The sequence below is a fragment of the Carcharodon carcharias genome, chromosome 1 (assembly GCF_017639515.1).
Source record: "Carcharodon carcharias isolate sCarCar2 chromosome 1, sCarCar2.pri, whole genome shotgun sequence".
Lineage (NCBI taxonomy): Eukaryota > Metazoa > Chordata > Chondrichthyes > Lamniformes > Lamnidae > Carcharodon > Carcharodon carcharias.
Window position 1 is genome coordinate 35,243,800 of NC_054467.1, and position 27,098 is coordinate 35,270,897.

Below are 27,098 nucleotides of genomic sequence, written 5' to 3' on the forward strand. Positions count from 1 at the left end.
CAACAAGGAATGTTCCACATACCCCATAAAGAGACAGGCATAGCTGGGGCCCATGCGGGTACCCATAGCCACACCTTTTATTTGGAGGAAGTGAGAGGAGTTGAAGGAGAAATTGTTCAGCGTGAGAACAAGTTCAGCCAGACGGAGGAGAGTAGTGGTGGATGGGGATTGTTCTGGCCTCTGTTCGAGGAAGAAGCTAAGGGCCCTCAGACCATCCTGGTGGGGGATGGAGGTGTAGAGGGATTGGACGTCCATGGTGAAGAGGAAGCGGTAGGGGCCAGGGAACTGGAAATTGTTGATGTGACGTAAGGTGTCAGAGGAATCACGGATGTAGGTGGGAAGGGACTGGACAAGGGGAGAGAGAAGGGAGTCAAGATAACGAGAAATGAGTTCTGTGGGGCAGGAGCAAGCTGAGACGATCGGTCTACCGGGGCAGTTCTGTTTGTGGAGTTTGGGTAGGAGATAGAAGCGGGCCGTCCGAGGTTGGGCAACTATCAGGTTGGAAGCTGTGGGAGGGAGATCCCCAGAGGAGATGAGGTCAGTGACAGTCCTGGAAACAATGGCTTGATGTTCAGTGGTGGGGTCATGGTCCAGGGAGAGGTAGGAGGAAGTGTCTGCGAGTTGACGCTCAGCCTCCGCGTGGTAGAGGTCAGTGCGCCAGACAACAACAGCACCACCCTTGTCAGCGGGTTTGATGACAATGTCAGGGTTGGACCTGAGAGAATGGAGTGCAGTAAGTTCAGAGAGAGACAGGTTAGAATGGGTGAGAGGAGCAGAGAAATTGAGACGACTAATGTCGCGCCGACAGTTCTCAATGAAAAGATCGAGAGAAGGTAAGAATCCAGAGGGAGGGGTCCAGGTGGAGGGAGAATATTGAAGATGGGTAAAAGGATCCGTTGAACTGGGAGAGGACTCCCAGTGAAGCCCAACGCAAACTGGAGGAACAACACCTCATCTTCCGACTAGGGACTTTACAGCCTTCCGGACTGAATATTGAATTCAACAACTTTAGGTCGTGAGTCCCCTCCCCCATCCCCACCCCCTTTCTGTTACCCCCTTCTTTTTTTTTCCCAATAAATTATAGAGATTTTCCTTTTCCCACCTATTTCCATTATATAAAATATAAAAAAAAACCCACTAGAGCTATACCTTGAGTGCCCTACCATCCATTCTTAATTAGCACATTCGTTTAGATAATATCACCAACTTTAACTTTAACACCTATGTGTTCTATTGTACTATTGTTGTTGACATCTTTTGATGATCTGCTTCTATCACTGCTTGTTTGTCGCTACAACCACACCAACCCCCTCCACCTCTCTGTCTCTCTATCTCTCCGCCCCCCACACACACACCTTAAACCAGCTTATATTTCAGCTCTTTCCTGGACTCGAACTCAAGTTCTGTCGAAAGGTCATGAGGACTCGAAACGTCAACTCTTTTCTTCTCCGCCGATGCTGCCAGACCTGCTGAGTTTTTCCAGGTAATTCTGTTTTTGTTTTGGATTTCCAGCATCCGCAGTTTTTTTGTTTTTATCTCATGCTATTCTCTTATTGGTTACTACAGGTCATGTGATCTTGCATAACACATTATTCTTAAAGGTACATTGCACACTAAATAAAACCATAATTACAACACATTCCCTCCTCCAAATTGCTGGGGACGGTCCCCAAGGGTCCCTGGCTGCAGTCTTCTGCCTCTGGTTTTCCCTTCCAGATAGGCCAGGCTGTCAATTTGATCAGTGGCTGGATGGCAAAAAACAAAAACATGATTATGACTTGTTGCCATTAAGTTTGACAGGAATTCTGCATCCTTAGCTTTGCTTTTTTTAGCCTACCTTACCTTCCTGAAAATATCAGAGCCAATGGTGGGAATGTTATGGCCTCCCCAGAACTGGCTGGCAGACAGAAGGGGGGTAAAAATGGGGCTGTGCCTGTTGCCTACCCACTTCACTAGTATGTTACCAGTGGCGGGTGAAGCATGGGCATTCCACTAGCCTGTGGTCATTTGAGACCCTTATGTCTCCAATTAATGGCCACCTAAGGGCCTTCCCTCACTGCCACTGGTAGTTTACCAGTGGCCGCATATGCACAGGCCAAATGGAGAGGCCTCCAGGTAAACCCTGATGGCTCTGTTCCTGGCTAAGAGATGGGTCAGGTAAGTTGCCTCCTGTTCGGGCACCCTGTGCCCAATGGTGACTCTCCTCCACAATCCTCCCCACCCCCACCTGCTCCCCCTCCACCCTTCAGGACCCAGCACTCCCCGCCTCCATTGCTGGGGTCTGTCAGCCTGCCATTTAATTGCCTCCTATTTACCCCTTAATGTTGATCTCTTTCCTTTATTCTGCTCCTTTTTAAAGTTGTCCATCTGAAAGATTCACCAGTTCTGATGAAGGGTTCACAGCTGAAAACACTAACCTGTCTACAAGTGCTGTCTAACCTCCTTAGAGTTTTATATATTTTCTGTTATTGTTTCTTCTAATGGGAGTTTTGCTGTTGTTACAGACGGTGTCTGGGTAAAGATTGAGGGGGAGAAATTCATTCAAGCAGTGCCAGCTTTAGCAGTGATACTTGGGTCAGGCAGTGCTGCAGGCCGCTACCTGCATGCCCACTTTAGGTCCTGCATTGGTATCAGGGAGTTAGGCCGCATGGGCTGCAAACTGTGGCACTGCTTGTCCTTAGGAAAATCACCATGAGCTGAATGGATTTGTCTCCCTTAAGCTCTCACCAGTGCTATTCACTGTGACAACAAATAGAATCTAATGTCTGCATTGTCACAACCACCTTCTTTCCTGTACTGAGATCTTACTAAATGTGGGTGGCATCAGCTGTTTTTGAAATGAACATTGTACTATTTGAACAGTTATTTTTAGATGTGATGCAATTGGCCATAGATCTGTAAATAGATTGTATTCGTTGTTTTGAATCTCTTATACAGACAAGGGGCAGAATTTTACGCCTTGCGGGCGGACGCGTGCCTGACCTGATTGGGCGTAAAATAGCGTGAGATGTCGGGCAAGCGTCCTGGCATCATCCCGCACGCCTGCAATCTTCAGGTCGGTGGGCGCATGGGGACGTCGGAGCCATGCCCGCCATTAATTAAGAGGGCGCTTAGGCCATTAAAAACCCAACTGAGCCTGATTTTATGTTGCCCATACGATTTTGTGCTCATCGCACAGGCAAAACGGGCAGGCGGGCCGTCCACATTTTGCAAACTGTCATCCAAGGGCGGGATAAAAAGGGTCAGCAGCATTGCCAGTGTGAGTAGTGAGGAGTTTAGGAGATAGTTTGCTGCCGGTTGCTTATTTGAACATCTCTGTTCTAAGCTTCAGTCTTAGCATTTCTAGACTTCATTTCAGGACTCATTGGTGTTCAAGGCCTCTGGAGGATTTTTACCATGTGGACCCTTCCAGGCATCAGACAGCCTTCTGTTAACCTGGTAATGGGGATTGTACTATCCACTGGTGGTACCTCCTCTAAGGAGGAAGAGAGGGGCAGAAGGGAGAGGAGGCCAGGTGCCCCAATGCAGCTTCCAGGGGAGCGACCTGTGGAAGGAGAGGCACAGGTACAAGGTGCGCAGGGCCAACAGGAAATCCAAGGCGAAAGGGGCTGCAGAAGACATCACTATCCCGCTGCCAGGGTTTACAGGTGATGATGCAGCTACCTCAATATGTCTGAAGGAGACTCCGCCTCTCCAGGGAGACTGTAACCTCCAATTGTCAGATGATTGAGCCTGAGATTGGCTCCAACTGTGTGGGTGGTCACCCCATGCCAGTGGCTCTGAAGGTCACAGTGGCCCTCAACTTCTATGCCTCCAGCTCTTTCCAGGGTTCAGTGGGGGATCTGTGTGGAGTCCCACAATCAGCTGTCCACAGTTGCGTCAAGCTGATGACAGAAGCTCTGTTCAGACGGGTGGTGACTTTTATCCATTTCTGTATGGACGAGGCCAGCCAGGCTGAGCGAGTCTGAGGCTTTGCAACGATTGCTGGGTTCCCCGTGTCCATGGTGCCATCAACTGCACACATGTGGCCATCAAGGCGCCAGTGGGTCAGCTGGGTGTCTTTGTCAACAGGAAGGGATTCCACTTGATGATTGCCCAGATAGTGTGTGACCACAGGATGCAGATTCTGCAAGTCTGTGCAAGGTACCCTGGCAGCTCCCATGACATTTATATCCTCAGACACCCCCAGGTGCTGAGGTTATTCAGTGCTCCAGCCCGACTGGATGGATGGCTGCTGGGTGACTAGGGCTACCTGTTGAAAAGGTGTCTTATGATGCCTGTCCACCATCCAAGAACAGAGGCAGAGCAGTGTTATAATAGGAGTCATACCTCCACAAGGGTAGTGATAGAGAGGACCATAGGTCTTCTGAAGATGCGTTTCTGATGCCTGGACCTTTCGGGAGGTGCACTACAATACCTCCCACAGCAGGTGTCACTGATCATGGTTGCATGCTGCACTCTCCAAAATCTGGCACTGGCAAGGGGGGACCCGCTGGAGGAAGAGGATCTTGAGGCAGCTTCACAGGCCACAGAAGATGAATCCAGTAGTGAGTCAGAAGAGGAGCACAGTGATGAGAGCACTGAGGGCATGGAGGCAGGTCTCTGTAACCACCAGAGAGGCAGGAACACCAGGGATGCCTTGATCCAACGCTCCTTCAGCCAGGCTGCCAAAGATCTGCTTCCAGTTCATGCTAGGGCAGCCGCCTCCATCCTGGATGTCTGAAATAACCCTTTCATTTGAACCCAAAGTGCCTGTGCAATAAGGTTTAGAGCCACTCGCATTCAGCATTAGATACTGGCGTACCCTGCACCAAAAAAACAAAAAGGTGAAGCATACTCAGTCCATTGCGACAAAAACAAAATTTATCTCATTTTAACGATCCAAAAAATTTAACAGCACCTTCTCTGGTCTTCAACCCCAGACCAGCAAACATAAACAAAACATTATACAACAGAAGATCACCCGTGACCAGTCCCTCTTGTGCTCATGATGCCTTAAACCTATGTTTGCGAGTGTTACATCTTGATGCCCCCCCTTGCTGGCAGTGGCATTGGAGGCAGCCTGCTGACTCTGGTGTCTTTTTGTTGACCTTGGCAGTTGTCCTTTGGCTAGAGGAGCCTGTGCTGGCCCTGCCTGGGAGGGAGAGGCCAGTGCCATGGCTGGCATCTCCCCAGTCTTCACAGCCTCATCAGATGTCATGGTCACTGGCAGAGGGGAAGAGGAGCTTCTGCCCTCATCCGGAGCTCCCCGAGAGGAGCACACAGAGACAACAAGCAGCTTATGCTCCATCATGACGTCGCTCTGGACCTCCTTGCTCGCTATTGATGGAGGAGCACCTAGCTGGGATACTGGGTGCCTCATCCATCTCCCACACTGATACTGACTACCTGATATCATTACCTATGTGAGGGCTTGTAAGTCCGAGCGCAACCCCAGGAACCCCTGATTCTGTCCCTGGAGCTGCCTCTCCATGAGAGTTGCACTCTTTCAATAGAGGGGGCAGTGCACTCGGATATGAGGGTCAACGCAGTGTTCATGCTCCGCATGGACTTCTCCACCACAGAGACCACGGCACGCATACTCTCATGGATCTCCACCAGATCCTCCTGCACACCCTGCTGGACATCCAGCATCTGCCACCTAATGGATGACTCTGGAGTCTCATCATCTGCCTTCGATTGAGCATTGTCCTGGTCTCCAGCAATCCTCCGACTGCTGGCGCTCTGGGTACTCTCTGCCTCCACCTGCTCCTCAAGTGAGTGTGAAGTGCCCTCACCGCTGTGCTCCGACATTCTAGCCAATGATCTAATGCCAACCGAGGTGCTGGTGTCTGCACTGGCACCTGGTTCAGAGAGCAGGTGTGATGCAGGTACAGTGGAAACCCTGTGGTCCTTTGGCATGAGGTGTGGTTCTTCAGGATCCTGTGCTTGAGTGCATGCTGGCGAATCTAAGGGTGAACAACAGCATGTTTAAGTCATCACACTGTCACTGTGCATGCCAGGGACCCTGGTGAGACAATGGAGATCTGCATCACGGTGCCATCGTCTTTCAATGATCAATGGGCAATCCAGTTTTGAGGCTCCCAGCAATGATGAGATTACTTAAGAATGTTTGCACCATCCGAAACTCTCACCTCTGTGCACTGCAGCCTTGCCTTTGTCTTACACCCCAGCCTCTCTGCGGCCGGTTGACCGAGGTGTCTGGTGTGCCATGCTCATATCTGGTTAGGATTAGGAGGTTTGCGAATTCTCAATGTTGTTATGGGTCATCCTCTCCTGAAAGGACAGAGAAGCATTGATTAGTCCACTCTCTACCAAATAACGGCCAGCCAGCGTGAAGCGCACGCTGAGAAGCTCAGCACTGCCGGGCTGGGGGCGGGAGGAGGGCGGGCGCTGACGTCACTGTGAGTGCGGGCCAGCCCTGAGAGAAAGCTCCCTGAAGGCAGAGAGCTGCCTCAGGGAGCTGAAGACCTGAAAAAGCAAAAATAAAGGTTTCAGAAGCTGAAAGAAAGTGTCCATGCATCGTTATAAATCACCTGAAAATTTAGCTCCTGAAAATGCTGTGCACAGAAATTTCTTTATATTTCATTTAATCACGGAAACCTCATCCCGCCAGTGGATGAGATTTGATGAAAAATGTAAAGGCCGCCTGGCCGATTTGCCCATCTGCCACCCTTAAGATTGGACAGGCAATGAAAAATTGCAGACAATTATGCCATTAATGGGCTTAATTGCCCTCTCATTGTCGGTGGGCACACTTCCGCACGCTCCTGTGATGGAAATATCGCGCAAATTCACACTGGATTGGGGCGGGCGCCTGCACGTCCAATTAGCATAAAATTCTGCACGTAATTCCCCTTTTTAACCTTCGATTCTGATCATTACATCTGCTTATATTATGATTACAAGCTGCTGTGGAAAACTTTATCCTTGGGCGTGCTGATTTCTTCCCAAGAGAAATTTCCTTCTCTTAATTTTTTTTATGTTTGTTATTCATTGTAATATGAATTTCTTTAGTTCTCTGGTTTCCACTCAAATAAATTTATTTCTTCCTTCCTGTCAAGTTAAATCATTGCTTTTCATTTTTCCCAGGTTCTCTTTAATTGAAAATATTACCAATTCCTAATTTCTTCAAAAGGTTTTGAGCCAAGTTTCAAGCCAAGTATCAGCTTGTTTTATACTAGGTTACTGTAATATATTCCAACAGCCAGTTTCCCCACCCTAAGTCCAGCAGAACAAGGTTAAATTTCCTTCTTTGGTTCCTCCTGATGAACTTCATGGATGTATGCAACCAAACAAGGAAGAAAGATTTACATTTACATGTCCTCCCACTGTACCACTAACTTCTGATCTAATTTATACCAAGCTCTGGTTTATGCCTCATTCTGGGCAAAACAGTACATTTCTTAACATAGGTCTTTAACAAGAACTTCAGATGCCATTAAAAATCATGTTTTTCTGACTGCTCTCATCTCATTTGCAGTGCTTGTAATGGAAGCAAAGTCTGATACAAAAATAACATGATATAGCTCCTACAGAGTCTCCCTGGGATTCTTGGCTGAGGAATTGAAGTGATTATGGTGTAGGTCTTATGTTAACTCTCAAAGCCACATAGCAAATCTAAGCATCACTAGACATGTATTCTTCTGTGTCGATTTGACAGCAGTAGGTTAGGGAAGTGCAGGAAAGATAAGGAATTGTCTGCAACTAACTTCACATTGGTCTTGCTGCTCACTTGTTTTCCTAGTGACTTAAAGGAAGATGATTACTTACTAAGAACTTTAAATTCTTAAATAAATCTAATCACAGATTATGTACTCCTACTTGCTAAATTTATAATTCCTTAATGGTGGATGATTAAGTGATGAGTAATCGTTTCAACTACCGGTGAAGGTTAAACCCTCACTTAAACTGTATTGTGGAGCATCCAGTCATCCCAATGTTCTATCACCAATTTAGCAACACTTAAGGTGCTTGAAAAAATGCTCAGATATTGTATTTCATTGATAAGTTCTAAAAATGCAGAACACACTATCTGGAGCAACAACTGAAAACGATACTTCCCTTCAGCTGTTCAGACAGATACCTTCATGCAACAGAAATAAAAGTTTGGTTTCCTTTTACTTTAAGGGAACTTTTCTCTTTCCCTCCATTTTCTCCCTTTGTTATTAACCCTTTATAGGTCACTTGTCTCTTTTGTCTAACAATCCTTTCCATCTACTGAGGTCACACTTCAGCGAATCTCCAGGAGCCTTGTAACACTGCCCCAATGGAGAATCATCATTTGATATCAGAATTTTGTGTGTTGAAGATCCACTTCAGAAACTTGCTTACTTAATCTAGATTGACACTTCAGTGCAGGAATGAGATACTGCTGCAATGTTTGGGTTGCTGCCTCTTAAGACCCCATTTTGAAACGCAGAGAAGTTCTCAACATTGTTACAGCTTTAAAATTTTGTCTTTTTAATTGTCCAAAAATATTTTTGGAACTTTCCCAATGAAATGTTACTTCAGGATCTTGTAGCTTTTGTTCCTCCAAGACATCCTGTGTAGGATGCTTTCATGTGACAGGACAACTGTCTGCTCCATGTGCTGTACTTAACTCCATGTGCTGTACAACTTTATGATGCTTGTGAGAATAATGTGGACTGAAACAAATGTCTATTTTTGGTATGAAATAAAATCCATCCACACAAAGGTATAACATTCAGAACACGCTTTGACACCATTTTGTCTTTACATGTGAAACAATTTGTTGTTTAGCTATGAAAGGTTCAAAATGTGTACAATGACAATCTGTGCAGTTTTACAATCCCAAAAGCCTCCTTAGGTAGGAGTAATTTCTGATTTAATGAATTAAAATCTAGAGACAAGGAACTAACTGTAAAGGCTCAGCCAAAGATCTTGGTAAAAAAATGTCAGGTTTAAGCCGTAGAAAGTGTAATTTCTTTAATTAAAAGGGTTCCTGATTTTCAAGTTAATACAGATAAAAGAATTACAGACAGACATAAAAGAGAAAACATGAGAGAGAGAGAGAGAGAGGAGAAAGATTATACAGTATACCTTTAAGAACGTGAGCATGCTTCTGTATGCATCACTAGTTGGGAATGATGTGTATATAGAATGCTCCAGTTTTAGTTTCACTTTTGCTGTAAGCAGCAAAGCGAGCAGTAGCTCCTAATGCCTGCAAGCTTTACAACAATATGCCTAATCTTAATAAAGGGGAGACGATGGCATACTGGGTCCAGTAATCCAGATGTCCAGGGTAATGATCCAGGGACCTGGATTCAAATCCCACAGTGGTGAAATTTAAATTCCATAAAAACCTGGAATTAAAAGTCTAATGATGACTGTGAAACCATTGTTGATTGCCAAAAAAATCCATCTGGTTCACTAATGCCCCTTAGGGAAGGAAATCTGCCATCCTCACCTTGCCTGGCCTACATATGACTCCAGACCCACAACAATGTGGTTGACTTTGAAAGCCACTCATTTGTATAAAACTGCTAAAAACAAGTCAATAAGGAATGAAACCGGACAGACCGCCCAGCATCGACCCAGGCACCAGAAATGACAACAGAAAACTCAACCCTTTCGACCCTGCAAAGTTCTTCTTACTAACATCTGGGGGCTTATTTGCTGTATAAGACACAAGGCCTGACATAGTCATACCCAGGGAATCATTCCTTACAGATAATGTCCCAGACACCACCATCACCATGATAAAAGCAAAATACTATGGATGCTGGAAATCAGAAATAAAAAAAAAATGTTTTTACAGAAGAAGAGTCACACAGACTTGAATCATTAACTCTGTTTCTCTTTCCACAGATGCTGCCAGACCTGCTGAGTTTTTCCAGCATTTTCTGTTTTTATACCATCTTCACCATCCCTGGGTGGTGTCCTGTTCCACCAGCAGGACAGACCCAGCAGAGGTGGCGACACAGTGGTATACAGTCGGGAAGGAGTTGCCCTGGGAGTCCTTACCATCGACTCCGGACTCCATAAAATCTCATGGCATCAGGTCAAACATTGACAAGGAAACCTCATGCTGATCACCACGTACCGTCCCCCTCTCAGCTGATGAATCACTGCTCCTCCATGTTGAATACCACTTGGAGGAAGTGCTGAGTGTGGCAAGGGCGCAGAATGTACTCTGGGTGGGGAACTTAAATGTCCATCATTAAGAGTGGCTCAGTAGTACCACTACAGACCGAGCTAGCCGGGTCTAAAGGATGCAGCTGCTAGACTGGGTCAGGAGCAGGTGGTGAGGAAATCAACAAGAGGGAAAAGCATACTTGACCTCATCCTCACCAACTTGCCTGCTGCAGAAGCATCTGTGCATGACAGTATCAGTAGGAGTGACCACTGCACAGTCCTTGTGGAGATGAAGTCCCGTTTTCACATTGAGGATATTCTCCATCATGTTGTGTGGCACTACCACCATACTAAATGAGATAGGTTTCAAACCGGTCTAGCAGCTCACGACTGGGCATCCATGAGGTGCTGTGGGCCATCAGCAGCAGCAGAATTGTACTCAAACACAATCTGTAACCTCATGGCCCAACATAACCCCATCTCTACCATTACCATCAAGTCAGGGGATCAACCCTGGTTCAATGAAGAGTGCAGGAGGACATGCCAGGAGCAGCACCAGGCACACCTAAAAATGTGGTGCCAAGCTGGTGAAGCAATAAAACAAGACTACTCGTGTGCCAAACAGCATAAGCAGCATGCGATAGACAGAGTTAAGCGATTCCACAACCAACGGATCAGATCTAAGCTCTGCAGTCCTGCCACATCCAGTTATGAATGGTGGTGGACAATTAAACAATTCACTGGAGGAGTAGGCTCCACAAATATCCCCATCCCCTACGATGAGAGAGCCCAGCACGTCAGTGCAAATGATAAAGCTGAAGCATTTGCAACAATCTTCAATCAGAAATACTGAGTGCATTTCCATCTCTGCCTCCTCCAGAGGTCCCCAGCATCACAGATGCCAGTCATCAGTCAATTTGAGTAAATCCATGCGATATCAGAAAATGGCTGAAGGCACTGGATACTGCAAAGGCTATGGACCCTGACAACATTCTGGCAGTAGTATTGAAGATTTGTGCTCCTGAACTTGCCGTGCCCCTATCCAAGCTGTTCCGGTATAGCTACAACACTGGCAACTACCTGGCTATGTGGAAAATTGCCCAGGTATGTCCTGTAAACAAAAAGCAGGAAAAATCCAACCCAGCCTATACCGCCCCAACAGTCTACTCTCGATCATTAGTAAAGTGATGGAAGGGGTCATCAACAGTGCTATCAAGCGGCATTAGCTTAGCAACAACCTGCTCACCGACCTCAGTTTGAGTTCTGCCAAGGTCACTCAGCTCCTGACCTCTTTACAGCCTTGGTTCAAACATGGACAAAAGAGCTGAACTCCAGAGGTGAGATGAGAGTGACTGCCCTTGACATCAAGGCCGTATTTGACCAAGTGTGGCATCAAGGAGCCCGAGCAAAGGTGACGGCAGCCCCCAAATTTAGTGAAGCCTCTCTGGGGTGCCTGTTGGACGCAGTGGAAGGCCATCGTGATGTCCTCTACCCCAATTCTGGCTGCTGGAGGTCCAGCAGAGTCACCAACTTGGCCTGGGAGGTGGTCAGTGCCACTGGAGCACAGAGAAGATCAGCCATCCAGTGCAGGAAGAGGATGAATGCTCTCATCCATTCCGCCAGGTAAGTCAACCACCTCATCACTCTCAACTCACACACTCACAAACCCATCACATATCCACAGGGCTCTCACACCTCAAGGGACAACACCACCAACTCTCACACACATCCTCACATCTCCATCAGGCTCAAATCTTCTGGAGCTTGCGTCCTTACCCTGTCCATGGCTCTGCTCATCCCACAAACATTCCATGCAATGCCATGCATCCTGCTCACACTGTCTCCATCTGGCTCACTAATGTCCTTTAGGGATGGAAATCTGCTGTCCTTACCCAGTCTGGTCTACATGCGACTCCAGATCCACAGCAATGTGGTTGATTCTTAAGTACCGTCTTAAGGGCAATTGGGGATGGGCAATAAATGCTGGCCTAGCCAGCGACACCCACAACCCATGAACGAACAAAAGAAAACACTCTCCATCTATTTTCATGCAGAAGAAGCCGGCTCACAACAGCAGGGAGAGGTCCCAGACTGTGGGTGGAGTGGCCCACTTTAGGCCCTGCACTCACTTTGAGTAGCTTGCCATCGTGCTGACTGGTGAGGACGTGGATCGTGCCTGCGGCAACACCGATGTGGCGATGAACACCTACGTGAGGATCCTGCACCACATTCTCCCTCTCTCAATGCAACTGCGAGTGCTTTCTCTCCTGTTTTTGACTCTGCTGCCATGCACTAATTATTGGTTCACAGGGAGCTCTGCCAAGTGACCGACACCCTCAGCCAGACAGTCCCTCAGCTCCATCCATGTTCTTACCAACAGCCAAGAGGACACCTCCTCCATTGAAGAGCTGGAAATAAGCAGCCTGGAAGACCCGTCACAGCACTTACCCACATCCTCCACCAGCACAGAGACACACACCTCTGTGGAACCTAAACCTAGAGCAGGCTCAGGTTCATAGTCTGGTCGTCACTGCATGGACATGTGTCTGCAGCAGGAGGAGGCAGGTTCAGCTGAGCTCCCCGGCACTCGGAGGACTGCTGGGGAAGAGGCATCTGTGAGGTCTTAAACAGGGGATAAGCCTCTGGATTTGGCCTTCCAACTCATCATGGAGAGTCAGCAGATTGCGGTGGGATATCACATAGAGCTGTTGGAAGCCCTGAACAGGGTGGCATGCGGGTTGGAGGAGTGGGTCCGTCTGCTCTCTGATGAAGTGGTGCCCACATGTGCATGCATGGAGGTCCCCATGCAAAGGATGGTGAATTCCATGGGGACCCTTTTCCAGCAGAATGCAGAGATGTGCGCAGACATGCACTCCGTCATGGTAGCCATGGGTGACTTCCTGCAGTGGCAACGTGAGAGGGAAGAAGGGCACCTCAAGGAGTAAGGCCTGGGCCGCTCGGCACCCGAAGGGAGGAGGAGTGACAGCTAGGCACCCCTGGGTCATCAACTCAGAAATCGCAGAGGTTGTCCACTCCCTCCAAGCCCCTTTTGCCTGTGATACCCTCAACCTTGTCCTCTGTCAACACAGAGGGAGTAACTGGCCCACCAGAGGACTGCCAAAGCAAGCCGAGCCCTCATGGCCTCGGCTCTCTAGTGGACACTCGCCAAAGTCATCAGAGGCAACAGGTCCAACCATTGCACAGACTGTCTCTACTCCTGCTGCAGATGTCAGGGCAGCACCTAGAAGAAGTGGCAGGCCTAGAAAAGTAACAAAATCCTGATCACAAGTGATTGCACGGGTGAACACATCTTGTCACTTTATAATCTGAAAATATATTCACTTTCACTGAATAATGTATAATGGTATCTTTCAGCTTGATTAACAGGTTTTGTGAGCCCTCCCACTGCATCCCCCAATGGCCCCCCCCATCACTAGCAGTTCAGTTGCACGCAGCCAGACCATGAGTGATTCTGGAGGGAGAAGTGTGTGTGTGGCACAGCCTTTCGGAACCTCACGCAAGCCTCTCCCACGCAGGTGGAGCCTTCTCCATCACATTCATCTCAGTGTCCTGAGCATTTTCAATGCTGTTTAAAGGGGTTCTCTTTCAGTTGTCCATCTGAGCTGACCTGAATCTCTGCCCACCCACTGATCACAATCCCATGCAGCACCTGTGCCCACCCAACACAAGGCTCCGCTCACTTTCAATTTTGACAACATGGGCTTAGCCATGTATCTTGTCAGCTCCCCCATCCTTTCCCCGTTCCCTGTCACCCTTGTTCTTTCCCCCATCACAGTCTACCCCCACTGGCGTCACCTTCCAACTCCCCACCGTCACCTACCAACCCGAACCCTTGTCGTTCCAGGATGTCCAGGTGAATGTGCACATTCCCTACCTTCCTGAGAACCCCACCCTCATCCACATTGACCTCCCCAACCTCCTCCTTCTCAACCAAGGGTCTGTTTCTGCCTCCGAGTCCCCACCAATTACTCTCGCTGTCCCTTCTACCACTACCAACACACGCTCACACCCTACTGGCTCCCTCTGCCCCCCTCTCACACTCACCATTCCCTCCTACCATGTCCACCCTCAGCTTGCTCCCCAGGAAGCAGTCATTGACTCTACAGACCCCTCCCTTGCACCTTCACCTGGACATCCCCCAACCCTTACACCCTCCTCCAGCCTTACTCCCTCCTCCATGCTTGCTCCCTCCTGCACCCTTACTCGTTTCTCCTCCCGGACACTTTCCCCCCTCCAAACTCCCTCCTCGCCTGGACACATTAACCCCTCTGAACTCCCTCCTACACCCCCACCCCCCCCCACCCCCCCCGGACATCTACCCCCCTCCAAACTCCCTCTTCCTCCTGGACACCTACACTTCCCACCCCGCTCCCAACTCCCTCCTCCCCCGGAACATCTACCTCTCTCCGAACTCCCTCCCTTACACCTTCCTCCCCCCTTACACCTACTTCCCCACTTCCTGCATTCTGCCCTGTTACACCCTCCTCCCCGTACTCCCTTCTCCCCCTCCCAACTTCACCCATCCAACACCTTTGTCCCCCACTCACGACCTCATCCCCCCGACAGCTTTAACACCCCGCCTCCCAACATGTCCCCCTCCCACCCCCCCATCGACACACCTTCCTCTCCCCGTCCCACCTATACCTTCCTCTCCCACTCACACAGTAAGCCTTCTTCTCCCCCCACCTCGCAGATCATCCATAGCAACCCATGGCCAAGACCTTGAAGTTCTGAAGCACGCCTGAAGCATCACCGGAGACCTCTCACCTTCCAAGAGCTGCTTCGCGGCACATCCATGTGAATGGGAATCCACCTAGCATGCAATGCACATGTTCCTCCAGGGTCCGGTTGCTGTAGGGCTCTAGCATCTTCTTCCCCTCGGATGTCTGCGATCTGAGCAAGGCCCTAAAGGTAAGTCCCGACTTCTGCACGTCTCGCTTGTCAAGACACATTCTGGGCTGGTGTGTTTTCTCACCGGCGTAATGGTAAACCGGGTGTTGGGTTACGAGTCCGGTTGGGTCTTACTTTGTATCCCATTAGCGGGATGCAAATCGGGCTCATGCTGGCCTCCAGTGGGATTTGTGTTCCGCGATGGCGGATACCATCGGATGTCCCCCGCTGTGATTTCACATCGGTGTGAAACCAATTTCTGCCCCTCACACCATATTGCGCCCCCAGCACCCCCCCCCACCCCCCAGTCTGCCATGACGCCCGCCACCAACAGGACTGGACAATTGCACCCACGGAGTTGATTGTCAAATTTAGCCATGGTAAAAAAATACAAAACATCAAATTTAAAGAATGTTTAAATTCCTTGAACAGTTCTGCTGCTTGCTTCAGAAACTCAAACTGAAACTCCAAGGTGTTGGCTATTTTAATTCCTGCAGTACGCTTGTCAGTCTGAAGAATCTTGCAATGTATTTTTCTAAAATTCTAGATTCCTGCTGAAATATGTAGCAACAAATAGTTTGTTATCTGGCTCTTTGTGCAATTACACTCTGAGGGTGAAAATCACCTTTGGTGGGGATGTAAAATAAGCAATACTGGTTTAGACATGTGTCACACATCCAGCTTAACAGATAGACACATGCATAAAGGTTGTTATTGTACCAGAATGCTCTTAACTCAGAGACCCCTATTCAACCTCTAGCTTTGCAGTAGGCAGAGGGGTGTGTGTGGGAAGGCTAACTCATTCTTGAGAGAGTGAGGTGGCTAGAATGAATCTAATATATATTCTTCTGTCTGTCTCCATCAACAGCCTACGAATTAACTTTAATATATGATGAAGTGCCCATGGCTGACTCACATGCCTCGCTGAACAGAGAACATAAGATATATGTGTGTAAGGGAAGGACCCAGTTTGCAACACAAAGGGCCAGATTTTCCTGTAAAATGGGGTAAACCCGACCTGCGCACTTTTGACCCTTCCAAAATGCACAGCTGACCCATGTGTGACTTGCCCAGGGTTTTTGGTCTTTACACACAGGGGTAAGGTTTGGTTTGTGAACCGCTGTGGAGTTTGTGAGGAGCGTAGAATAGAAGTGGTCTGCTTAGAATGCTTGCTTTGGTTCTCCAATACAGCATCGCAGCTTCCCACATCATTTAAAGGCCCCGTAAACCTCATCCCTCATCCATACCGATGCCACCCATCTTCCCTCAGGTACCTCGCCCTCTCACCACCCCCCACCCCATTGCCTCCTCACACCACTCATGTGACTCCATACCACTTCAGGTCATCCATACTACCCCCATGCCACTTCATCCCTGATCCATCCCTTTCCCCCTCTGATCACCCATGTCATCTCACATCTCTACCAACTCCCATGTCATCCTATGCCCCTTTATATTGCCTATGCCACCTCCATGCCCCTCCATACTACCCCATGCCACTTCATCCCTGATCCATTCCATTTCCCCCTCTGATCACCCATGCCATCTCACATCTCTACAGACTCCCATGTTATCCTATGCCCCTTTATATTGCCTATGCCACCTCCATGCCCCCTCTGTACCTTCCATAGTCACTTACCTAGTATCCACTATGTACAGTGCTCAGGAGCTACGCAATAGCAATGAGAATTATTTTAAACTCATTGGGAAATAATTAAACCTATAAAAATCTAATAAAACCCTGAATTCAAACACACCGTTATTGATACTGGGGTAAAAGACCCAGTGAAAAAATGTCATCCTCTAAGTGCTAAATAGGTTTGTAAATAAACACAATAAAGATATATTCTGTTATTACAGCTTCTTGAAAGTGTCAGTCATTCTTGAATCAATGGACCACCTGCTGGGCTGAAGCCAATTTCAGCCAATTTTTAAATCAGCTAAACATTCATAATAGCAGTAGCTGTCATAACAAACACTTCTAGCTACATTATCTGAAACTGACAGAACAGAATGGTTCCAATTTTTATTTCAAAGCCTGTCAATCAGTGGAGAAGAGCAGGTGCAGAGATTTTTTTTCAACTTTTAAAAGCAGTTTTTTTTTATAACAGCCTTTGCTTTCAGTTGATTTAAATCAGCACAAAGCATAACAGCAAAGGCTGGCAGCACATTTTTTTTTGCATTTTTAATGCATTATGATACTTTCTTCATTTGAAAAATCACTGCAATGCATGAGAACACTTACACAATGGTGCTCAACGTAAGCATCAAGTTATCTTTGCAGGAAAGATCCCCATGATGAATCGTTGCATTAAAAACACATCTGCATTTCAATAAAGCATTTAATAGTGACATTTGAAGGTGCCAAAAACATTTTATATTTATCTTTCAGAATGTTCCCAACTCCTCAGCAGGCTTCACCCAGTGGTCACAAACTCTTGAAGGAGGTGTGTTTTTTAAGCGCTTCCAAAAACCCACAGTAACACACGAAAATTATAAATAGGAGGAAATAGCAATTTTCCTGTGGTTCCCACAATGGGGGCTCTGACCTCAGAAGGACTGCATATGCATTTTGCACCCGAGACTTCCTAACCTGCAAAAAGGCCACACACAAATGGTTGTGGGGCTGGGAAGGCAACGGGAAATTGTGTTCCGGCAAAAAAAAACTGCTAAGCTCAGCTTTTTGTAACCTGCTTCCCACCTCCATTAGGAGACGAAAATCCCTCCCAAATGTCCTGAACTTTAGTACCAAGAAGCTAAACCAATTGAGAAAACCCGAAACTCAAATTAGAATTTATCTTCAGAACATCCGAGTCACATCTAAATCAATAATATTTCCCTTTTTTATTGTATTGTGCTTACTGAATGGTGAAAGAAGAGTAACATTCTGACAGATTTTGTCCATGTCTGCCTCTGCTATCTAAGGGTAGAAATAATATATTTTTGAACTCTAACTGAATAAACCAACCTATGAAATACAGCAGCACACACGAATGCAAATGGTCTACACTTGACATTGTTGTTGTTTCATGCTCTGCTGCTAAGAACAGGCTACCTATATGCAAAGAGAGACAAGAAAGAATGGAAAACTCAGGATAATATAAATGTTAGCAATGGGAAATATTTGAATTGGAAGATGTGAAACTGGAGTGTCCCCTCCCACCTTCACTGTTTTGAACTGAAAGGAGATTTGTTTTCTTTTAATTGAATCTGAATACAATTCAACGTTATTAAAAAGGAACTGTGATAAACCAAAGGGAGGGAACAAGAAGGGTAAGTGTGGTACAGGCAGCACAGTCAACTATCTTTTGTGCTATTGTTCACTGCACGGTATTAATCCTCTGTGTTCACAAAGCAGCCTAGTTTAACCATAGTGCCTTGCTGCTGCAGGTGCATATGAGTACCATGAAGGGATGATTTTTTAGAGACGCATCACATGAGAAGGAAACACATTACCTGAAAGGGTGGTGGAGGAAGAAACTCTCACTACATTTAAAAGTACTTGGATGTCTACTTGAATAGCTGTGACCTGCAGGGCTACAGACTGAGTGCAGTAATGTGGGATTAGGATGGGTGGCTCTTTTCCAACTAGCATGGATCTGATGGGCTGAGTTGTCTCTTTCTGTGTCTTAAAGTTTCTATGTACAGACCTCTGGAACCTTGCAATAGTAAAGGGAATATTTTAAACTAATTGGAAAAAGATTAAACCTCTAAAAATCTAATAGATCTCTGAATTCAAAGACATTATTATTGATAATGGAGAAAAAAAATTGCAACAGTGCAAAAATAAAAGTAATCCTTTAAGTGCTAAATAGGTTTGTAAACAAATTAAAAAAAATCAAAGGCATATTCTGTTATTACAGCTTCTCAAAACTGTCAATCATTCTTGGGTCAATGAACCAGTTGTAAAATGTGGTCCCATGTAAATTGATATAATGTGATGACCTGCCCCTTTTAGAACTTGACTGGAAAAGTATTGATTTTTCATACATGGTGGTTTATACAGAAGTAACATAGCAAAATAGCGAAACACATTTCTTATTGACTGTTAACCATAAGGAATATATAAATACATTCTTGCAAATAAGAAAAATTTGTCACAAAGAGGAATGCATTTAATTGTAATAAAAGAAAGGTTTGCATTTATTTAGCATTTTTCATAATCACTGAATGTCTCAGTCTCATTATAGCCACTGAAATACTGAATTTGACTGAACAATGTTTGTAGATAATGAAAGTGGCCGATTTTTAGATATCTAACTCTATGGCCTGAATTTTCGTGCAGTTAGAGGCTCAGCAGAGGCCTGAATTGGTAACTTCCACCCCAAGCTCGGCCTCCACCATTTTCACAGGTTTGGGGGAATGGCAGAGGGCTATAAACTTCACATGTGTGGTTCATGGAGGCAGCTGCCCACGTAAGTTAGCAGCTGCCTTCACTCCTGTATGATTTTGGTGAGGTAGCTGTTTGAAATCTGAAGTGTGTGGATTAGACCTGGGAGGAGCAGGTCAGAGCCTTGTGGATTTGTTTGGATAGCAAGGATACCCTTTTGAAAGGGAAGGGACCATGTTGGATATGGTCCCAGGACACCTTTGGGGGAAATTAGGTGCCCTTTGGGATTATTAAATTTAGACATGAATATGCATTAAAGGTGCATAAACTGTCAACGAACTGTCAAGACATCAAAGAACCATCAAAGCTGTCAAAGAATGGTCAAGCTGTCAAGGAACTTTCAAATCTGTCAATGAACTGTCAAAACACATTGGAACTGTCAAAGCTCATTGAAACTGTCAAAGCTATCAAGAGGTTTATCTCTGCTGGCCTATAAATTTAAACCAAAATGTATGGCGTTAAAAAAAATACTTTCTATTCCACTCTGTTGACATAAACCTGAGGGTTATCATTATAGGCTTTGTGCTGCAGGATTGATTTGGAACCCTAGGCCATGATTTTCAATTTCCATCAGCATCGTGCATGTTTAGTGGCATGAGTGGACAATATGGCGTGATTGGTTTCATGATGGCTTGAAACCAGTTTGCGATCATCCGCTCAACCCGCCGATGGCTGGCCACATTTCCTGCCATTGGACGTCAGGAACCTCATTGTAATACATCTGCATATCATTATTAGGCCTGCCTGCCGGAATCGTCCCCCCTAACTGGATCGTCTGCCCACGCTAGTGGGAAAATACGCCGATGTAATTCACAACAGGACATAAGCGAAGTGTGCCTGCCGGGCTGCACTTCACTCGGGACTTCAAGGTTTGTTTGCCTATCTTGCTTCGGTCAGTGCTCACAGTCATCAGCAACAGGCTTCACAGACAGCACCACATCACTTTTAGGGGGGCTAACGGCAGGTCCCTACCTACCAGATCAGCCATACATAGGTGGTTTTCAATGGCTGCAGGGCTAGGTCTTGCTTGGTGAAGGGGGCAAAGTGGCTTCAGGCAGGGGAAGAGGCTGCAGGGAGGGGGCTGTCCTGGGGAAGGCAGGTAACCTAGGGTGTGTGTGGGGGCACATGTTGATCTGTGCAAGTGGCCTCAAGATGTTGAGAGTTGAGGAGGCATTCTCCAGATGAAATGAAGCTAGATTGACATGTGAGAGAGAGTGAGTGGTGATGTCCCTTAAGCTGGCAATGAGTGAGATGCCAGTGAATGTGTGATAGGCTTGAGTGTATGAGTTTAGAGTGATGAGATGGTCGCCTTATCCTGGCTGCACAGATGAGATCATTCATCCCCTAACTGCATTGGATGGCCGACCTCTTCTGTGCAGCATTGGCACTGACAACCACTGTCACCGCCTCCCAAGCCTGGTTGGTCACACTGCTGTCTATCCTGTGACTAGAGTGGGTGTACAGGACATCGCGGTGGGCCTCCACAGCATTCAAAGGGCGCTTCAGTGATGCATCACTAAACCTGGGGCCTGCAGTCTTTTTGCCTTTTGTGGACATCTTCTCTACACTAGTCCTGGCTGGAAGCACTGAGATAGATGCATGCGCCTGGACTTTAAATATGGCATCCAGTGTGATGAAGTGGTGAGGTGATGGCGTTGCGGGCGAATAGAAGCCTGCCGGCCATTGAAACGGCATGCTTCCCAGGAATGCATAAGTAATGCAATGGGTTTGGGACGATGCAGTCTGAAAACCCGTCACTGCAGCTGGTGGGTAAAATGTTGTTTTACCCACCCGCTACTGCACTTGGTGCAAATCTGGGATGATTCCGCCCCTAATGTTATCAAAATTGGGCGCCGGTGAACAGTTTGATTGACAGCTCCAAGTGGTTATATAATAGAAATTTTTTTTAATAAGAGATTAAATGATTAAGCATAATGTTTGCTTCATAAGAGATTAGCTGAAGGAATTTCAATGTATTGAATGTTTTTTTTATCAATGAAAGTGTCTTTTGAAACAGTGACATCATCTGTACGCACACTATTTTATGTCAGCATGGCTCCTGATGTTTACCTTAGCAGTAGATGTGAGGTGACTGGATCATGGAGGGGTTAAGGGCAGAGGATGGTGGGTGACGGGCATGGGTTGGCATGGAAAGCATGAGGGGTTGGGCAGTGGCTGGGGGGTATGAATTGGCATAGGTTGGCATAGATAGAGCATGGGGAGTGTGTGGGGAAGTGAGAGGCATGAGGGGTGAGAGCTGGAGGGCTGTTTCTCGTTTTATTAATTTTTTTTTAATAGCTTCAACAAAGTGCTGGGGCACCGATGAAAGCCTTTTGCGCCACCCACCTCCGCAATCGGCTGCTTCCGTATTTGTTCTGGGTCACCTGGCCTGACTCCCAGGGAACCTTGCCATCCTAGAATGAAAATTCCACCTTCTGGGGAACTTTCTCCCAGGTTCGGTTTTATGGAGCTGTGAATTGTCCAAACTTTGTGTCCCTGGCCCGAGAGCGAAAATTCAGGCCTGTGTGTCAATAGACATAAAGCATATTTTAGGACATAAAAATCACAGTGAATGCTGCCAAACCAAACAGCATGAAAACTACTTTTGGATCTGTGTGCTTAAAATGAGAATCTCATAAGGTGGCAACCGTGTAAAGATGCTTGCCATTCCTGTTTTTATAATTTGCGATTTCCCACAAAGATCAGAAACAATTGTACTGATGAGAGAGCCAGTTTGTTTCATCTAGCTCATTCTTCTATAGACAACTGCAGTCCCTTATATAACAGCATCAAACTACCAGAGTTTTTGCTTTCACTGCTCATTTCGAAGACCATTCCAGACATTGATAGTTTTTTTATGTGCCATCTTGATTAACCTTTTCAATTTATTTTTCTAAGTATGAATAATAGTTAATTCCGTGAGCAAGAAGTTGAGTCAATAACTGTAACTTGAGTGTGGCTCAAGAAGGTGTCCAAAACTAGAGAGTATCTGCTGATACAAAGAGTATTCGCAAATAGATAACATTGCAAACACCCTGTAAAAGTTGGGAATTTGGTGTAAGTAGATATTTGATGCAAGGGGGAAGGAGGTGCCACTTTTTCCCTCCAGGTTGTAGTGTTACAGGTAAATATTTAAACTAAGATTAAGTGATTAGTTTAAAGACAAAAACTGATAAGCTAAGTTGATTAAATTGTCACGACTCACTGGGGATAGTGCGCTGAAATATCAAGCCCCACTGTTCCCCAAGCCGCGATAAAAGTGAAAAGTTTGACCGAATCACCAGATTGCCCCAATTCTAACTAACTGTTTAATTTAGGTTAACAGAATACAAGCACCACAGGTTTGTAAACTTAATAAGTAAATAACTGTTTATTGAACAAATTGTCATTAACCATTGGCAAAAGAAAGAATTATGAACTGCCAATTTTTAACTCCATACCCTAAACTCTATCCTTCTTAAATCCCTATACACACACACACAAGACACATAAGACACACCAAAACATGGATTTTAAGGGTGGGATAAAACAGTTCAATAGCCCCAATTCTGGGGTACAAGATGCGATGGGTTGATTTTGATCGATGTCTTCCAAATTCCTTTCAGTTCTTGTTGATGATATGAGGTGGGTCTTCCAGCACTTCCAGTATTTAGTTCACTGGTTGAGCACTTGCCTTTCAATGTCTCTAATGGTGATTTTCTCCTTTGCCTTTTGACAGGGGTTTTCAGAGAGAGAGCAGGTTATAGAGAAGAAAAGCCAGCTAGCTTTTATTGTGGAATTACTGGAATCTTTCACACAGGAGAAAGAGGTTTTAGGTCTTGTTCCTTTCAGGCTAGGGGCTATTTTCTGCTGCACTGCTCTCACACAAAACCTGGTCACCCATTCAGGAGCCAATTAAAATATTGTTGCCAGGCAGCTCCCTTGGCCCTGGACTCCTTTCAGGCACCATCCTGTCTTTCAGGGAACACTCTATTCCAGGACTGCAACATTGTATATATATCTTATCCTGTTCCAGTGGACATGTCATTCAACCTGCAACCATTGTAATTTTAACCCACAGTCCAACAGAAATAAAAAGATATGTTCCTTACAAAATGCACAGACTATTTAACTGACCTAATGACATGATGGTACCGGGGGCCATTCAGGTGTGGGGGGTGATAGGGGGGGAGGGGGGAATGAAAAGGAATGTGGTAGTGATAGGGGACAGGAGAGCATGGTCAGGAGAATAGGTACTGTCCTCCACAACTGTGACCAGAAGTTCCAAAGGTTGTGTTGGCTGCCTGGTGCCAAGGTTAAAGACATTTCAAGTTTAAGGACAGCAGTGCTTCTCAGTGTTTGTCTCAGTGGGAGGTCTTTATTGAACTGGCATAAGGTGTCTGCTTACAGAGAAACTCATGGCATAGTCACATACTATTGAAAGCCAGATGTGACATCAGGCTGATTATATTTCAAAATCCAAACAAAAAATATCATCTTATGGTTGGAGAGAGTAGCAAACTGGAGGTTTGGTTCATGTAGGAAGCAACAATATAGGTAGAAAGAGGACCGAGCTACTGCTGAGGGAGATTCAGGAGCTAGGCAGTGAATTAATAAGCAGAATCTCAAAGGTAATAGCTATGGGTAAATTTGTTTAGGGTTATACATATCAGAGAGTTGAAAGTGTGGTTCAAAGGGTGGTATGGGAGACAGGAGTTTTGATTCGTGGAGCATTGGCATCAGTGCTGAGGAAAGAGGGAGTTATTTTTTTGTAATGGGCTCCACTTAAACCAGGCTGGGACCAGTGTCCTTGTAAATTATCTAAAGTCCGTAGCTAGGACTTTAAATTAACAAATGTAGGGGGAGGATTCAAGTGAGAAGAAGTTTATGAACTGCACAAAGTAAGTCAAGGCCAGAAAGCAGTGCGCTGATTGGGTAAAGATAAGCAGAGTGTGGCTAGAAGGGACAAAAAAGTCAGAAAAAAATGGAGAAGGTGGGCTGTAACCCTGATAATAGGGATGACATAATGACATTAGTGAGAAAGGATCATGGCTCAGAAGATCAGGAAGTAGAATCAATATGGACAGCAATAAGAAATAACAAATGCCAGAAAACACTAGGGGGGGTTAGTTTATAGGTTCCCTAATAAAAACTATATTTTTGTACAGAGTGTTACTCAAGAAGTATGAGGAGTTGTATCAAAGACAGTGCAATAATCATAGCGGATTTTAATTTTCACAGGGACAAATCAATTGGTTGAAAGTGAGTTAATGGAATGCATTCAAGACAGTTTCCTAGAAAAATACATTGTGGATTTAACCCATGTAAAAGCAGAAAGGGTAATTAGGTAGATGGAAAAGGCTTTAATCCAGTAAGATGAGGGTGTTGGGGGTTTGGAGTGGGAGGGAGAAATGTAAGAGAAATGTAAGCAGCCTAAATGTAAACAAAACAGAGCATGTGAGCATAGGAAAGATTAAAATAAGGGAGGACATTGATGGCAAGGGAATAAGTAGAGTTATGGTGCAGGAGTCTCAAAGATTGTTAAACATTAATTAAAGGAAAAACCTATTAAAAATAAATTAAAATATTTGTTCAGCAGTGCACACAGTGTCCATAATAAAACAGGAGAGCTGGAGGCAGTCATGCATTGGGAGGAACAAGGCATAGTAGGGATTATTGAGACACAGGGCAGAATCATCCCAGGTTTGCGCAAAGTGCAGCAGTGGGCGGGTAAAATGACACTTTACTCATCGATTGCAATGGCGTCTTTTCACGCCGTATCATCCCAAACCCGCTGCAATAATTATGCATTCCCGGGATATACGCCCTTTCCATGGTGGGTGTACTCTCACTCCCCCACCATGCTGGGTGCCATATTTAAAGTGTAGCTGCGCACACACCTCTCAGTGCTTCCAGCCTACGACTGCTGCATTGAAGACATGGCCCTGATAGGCAAAAAGACTGCAGGCCCCAGCTTGAATGATGCATCCCTTGAGCGCCTTTTGGACACTGCTGCTTTCACCTTTGTTGTGGATTTCCGGGGAGCAACAAGACATAGTGGCAGGGTTAGGAAAGTTAAGAAGATGTAGTTGGACAACCTGGGCATGGGTATTAATCACTTTTACATAATGTTCACTTTTGTCATTAAACGCTGCCCACCATCGATGGGATGAGCGCATGATCGCAAACTGATTTCACGACATTGTGAAACTGATTTTCAGTGTTCTTGCCATATTGTCTGCTCATACCACTGAACATGCCCGACGTCAGCGGGCATGGAAAATGCCGCCCATGGGAGTTGCCAGTGATTTTGGGGGCAGATAAATCCAATGGGTAGTCTTCCCATTGCCTAGCCACCCATCTCTGGCCTGTCTGAAATTTTTAGGGGGAGGCATGGGTGGCATGGGTGGCATGCCTGCCCTCCCCATCCTCTCGCCCCATCACTGAGATCCCTGACCCCAGACTTACCTGGTGTCCTCGGCATGGTGGGATTGTCTGTAGTCCTGGCAGTGGGCACAACTTTGGACTGGAGCTGCTGGGAATACAGAGATGCTGAGCAATCGGATTGGCTGGCAGCTCTCTAAGTTGAGACACTTGCCAGAGAAAGGGGCGAAAGTCTTGCCTCAAAACAATTAACACTGGTCCCAGCACTAAATTGCTGTGGGGCAGCCATCATGATAATTGGTGGGCACCCCCCCACCCCATTGATATTTTAATCAGTGGGGGAAGGGACTGTGGTAGCCTGTAAAATGTTATACCCTTGGCCACAGAAGAATTGGGTATTAAACATTGCAGGGTTTAGCATATTTAGGAAAGATAGAGTGGAGAATAGTGGGAGGTGGAGTAGCTGTGCTTATTAAGGATATTGTAATGGCAGTAGAAAAAGGGATGCAGCTTTCAGCAAGACAAAATAGAATCCATATGGATATAGATAAGAGTTAATAAAGGTTCAGTCACAATAATAGTTGTAGTTGAGAGACCACCTAATAGTGGAAGGGAGGTAGAGGAAGAAATATGCAGACAAATTAGGGAATTGAGTAAGAACATAGAATAATAACGAATCAATTATCCCTATTTCTTGGACAAGAGAGGTAGTTAAATGGGGAAAAGGGAATGGAGGTCCTATAATGTGCATTGGACTCCTTTCTTATCCAATATATAAAAAACTCAGCAGCTCTTGGATCTTGTTTTGAGGAATGAACCAAAGTACATAAGAGAAGTAAAAGTCGGGGAACATCAAAGCAATAGTGACAGGATATAGGGTCTTCAGGTGAGACAGGGTAGGAGGTAAAAGAGAAGGGGGTATCGCAATATTGAGCAAGGAATCAATTACAGCAGTAAGGAGAGATGACATCTTAGAAGGCTCCTCAAATGAAGCCAAATGGGTAGAACTTAAAAACAAAAAAGGAGCAATCACATTGCTGGGAGTGTACTATAGGCCCTCAAACAGTCAGAGAGAAATAGAAGAGCAGATGTGTAGGCAAATTTCAGAGAAGTGTAAAAATAATAGGGTAGTAATACTTCCCAACATTAACTGGGTTAATCATAATGTGATAGGTTTAGAGGGAGCAGAATTCTTAAAATGCATCCAGGAGTGCTTTTTAAGCCAGTATGTAGAAGGTCCTACAAGAGTGGGGAAGATCCTGGACTTAATTTTAGGGATTGAAGTCGGATAAGTGGTAGAGGTATCACTGGGGGAGCATTTTGCAGATAGAGATCA